Source organism: Drosophila rhopaloa, unplaced genomic scaffold (assembly GCF_018152115.1).
Source record: "Drosophila rhopaloa isolate 14029-0021.01 unplaced genomic scaffold, ASM1815211v1 contig_159, whole genome shotgun sequence".
Taxonomy (NCBI): domain Eukaryota; kingdom Metazoa; phylum Arthropoda; class Insecta; order Diptera; family Drosophilidae; genus Drosophila; species Drosophila rhopaloa.
This window is the reverse complement of record NW_025335038.1, coordinates 881583-884887: the sequence shown is the minus strand read 5'-3', so window position 1 is coordinate 884887 and position 3305 is coordinate 881583.

The following is a 3305-nucleotide window of genomic DNA, read 5'->3' as shown; positions in this document are numbered from 1 at the left end:
ACGAGGAGGGGAAGACACCCCGAATGAGAAAAATAAACCCTCAAATAACATTGAAAAAATTACATGAAACTTTTAATACCCTTAAAAATCTAGTGTTATATTTAGAGCTTTGGGATAGTCTTCTGCAATTCAAATTACATCTAATCTATGAACGTATTTAAAACACATGAATGTATCATTCTTAACGGAATAACTTAACCGTCCTAAACTTAAGAAACCAAAACTTATTTGACTTATTTGTAGTATTGTAGTCTTATTTTAATAAAGTTCGGTAGATCCGATCTTTGTAGATGAATTTTACATCCTTGTCTAATGAGAATATCAACACGTTTTAGGAATTAAATTCCACGTTTATTTTCGAGTAATAAAAAACTTAATACAATTTTAATTCGTATAAAAGACACCCCAATAAAAATAAGAGAAACAGCAATAAGAACTAGCGCCCAACGCAGAAAACGAAGAAGCACAGCTTAAAGCCGATCAATCGACATCGATATCGTTGTGCCTTGTATTGTTTATCTTTTGTCAGCGCCTCTCAATTCATTCCATTTCCATGTTGCCTTGCAGATAAGAAAACCGTGATAAGGCCCAAGAAGAGCAGAGTGATAAAGACGGAGGACCATCCTTGACGGCAAGCGGCATTTCAAATGCCCACAATTTATAACCTGTTTGCCTTAATTTCTTACTCAAATGGCCAGCGAATTACAATAAATTCCTTAACCAGGCATGTAATCGCGTTATCATCATTATTTACAATTATAACAGCACACACACACACACTCACGCACACCTACATAGCTGAGAAATGGAAGTAGAGGAAGAAGCAGCAAAAGAGTTTGGACTGAATGCACCAAGAGAAAAGTTCAGGCACAAGCCAAATCGAAAAAGACAATAGAATAACTTATTTTAATTTTCATTGAAAAAAGATGGAATAATTTCATAATTTTATCAAATTTAATTAGATCTAAAAGTTACTCACTTTTTAAGACTTTTGGTTTGATTCTCTAAAAAACTTTATTCAAATTTTTCATTTTAACGTTGGTCAAATTTTTGACCCATTTTCATGTTAGTTATTTCTAATTTTCCGATGTCTTGTTTAACGTTGACCCAAAATTGGACTTCCAGATTCCATAACTTCACTAAATTTAATCCGATTCCAAAGTGACATACCTCTAAAGACTTGTAATTTGATTCTCTAAAAATCTGCATTCAAAATTTTCAATTTAACGTTGATCAAATTTTTGAGCCATATCCATGTTAGTTATTTTCTAATTTTCCGATGTCTTGTTTAACGTTGACCCAAAATTGGACTTCCAGATTCCATAACCTCACCAAATTTAATCCGATTCCAAAGTGACATACCTCTAAAGACTTGTAATTTGATTCTCTGAAAATCTGCATTCAAAGTTTTTAATTTAACGTTGATCAAATTTTTGAGCCATTTTCATGTTAGTTATTTCTAATTTTCCGATGTCTTGTTTAACGTTGACCCAAAATTGGACTTCCAGATTCCATAACTTTACCAACTTTAATCCGATTTCAAAGTGGCATACCTCTAAAGACTCGTGATTCGATTCTCTAAAAATCTGCGTTCAAAGTTTTCAATTTGACGTTGATCAAATTTTTGACCCATTTTCATGCTAGTTATTTCCCATTTTCCGATGTCTTGTAAAAATGTTACCCAAATTTGGACTTTAGAGTCCATAACTTTGCCAAACTTAATCCGATTCCATAGTGGCATACCTCTAAAGACTCGTGATTTGATTTTCTAAAAATCTGCATTCAAAATTTTCAATTTAACGTTAGTCAAATTTTGGACCCATTTTCATGTTAGTTATTTGTAATTTTCCGATGTCTTGTAATAGAGTGACCTAAAATTGGACTTATAGATTCCATAACTTTACCAAATTTAATCCGATTCCAAAGTGGCATACCACTAAAGACTCGTGATTTGATTCTCTAAAAATCTGCATTCAAGTTTTTCAATTTAACGTTGATCAAATTTTGACCGTTTGTTTTTAAGTTTCCGATGTCTTATAAAAGGGTCTCCCGAAATTGGACTTCTGCATTCCATAACTTTACCAAATTCAAGCCGATTCCAAAGTGGCACACCTCTTAAGACTTGTGTTTTTATTCTCTGAAAAACTGTATTCAAAATTTTTATTTTAACGATCGATTTTTTAACCCATATTTATAAATATATTGTTATGATTTGAAGATCTTGGGTAATATTCTAACTTTTTCCGACTTTTTTGACTGTCAGTTCATTTCTAACCCACTTTAGAGTCTCTAAAATGGAAAACTTTATGCAACCCCGATATCATCTCTCCTACAGTCACTCTCGATTTCTCTGAGTGCCGAACATAAGTTATAGATATGCATAGGTATCTCTTAGATAGTTTCGCTTGTCGCCGTGCCGCCTGTGGCATATAGCGTACATTAATAATAATAGCAGCAGCACCGGCAGCAACAACAACTTGCCCACGGAGCGGACTTGAAAGACGGAGTGTGCATACCTACACACACTTCAATGTTACCTAATTAAAGTTTACATCCAGCATGTACCGGGCTTTCTGTCGCCAGTTATAAAAGCGGCAAGGCAACATCGGCAGCATGATTCATTGGAATGCAAAGAATTTTTATATGTTTCTATCTACGTTGATGCCTGTTGGTTTTTACAATTTCAATATGCGTGCGCGATGAATGATTTTGTAACATCTGAAGCTGAAGCTGAAGCAGCAGTAGCAGCAGCAATAATAACAACGGCAACACCAAGAGAAACACCCTAAAAACATCAAGGCAAACACTGTGCATGTGGAATGCAGTAATGGGCCAACCATAACAAAACAACACAGAATTGGGGGATGGGGATGGGGGCTGGGGCTGGGGATGGGGCTCCAAAGGGGGGACAGCCGCCGGACACAAAGTCCGACGGACTGCTAGTCAAATAGACAAGCGGGCAGACAGACAAACAATCCAATAGATAGACAAATAAGCTTGGCACTATTCGTATCCGAGAAATACGAATACGATTGGGACTGCGACTGCGACTACGAATACCATGCCACACATCGAGCGAATTATAAACGAATACAAATGGAAGCGGGGGGAATATCTTCCAATCGAACGGCACTCACTAAGCAGATCAGATTAGAGATCTATCAATGGACCAGAAACCATTATGCGGATAAGACCCGTGGAGTGGAAGCGAGTGGAGCAGGCAAATGGAGCCCTCACACTTCAGATTGCCAGAGACCCAATTAAATGTTGCCTCATCAAATGAAGTAGGATACGGAGCGGAAACA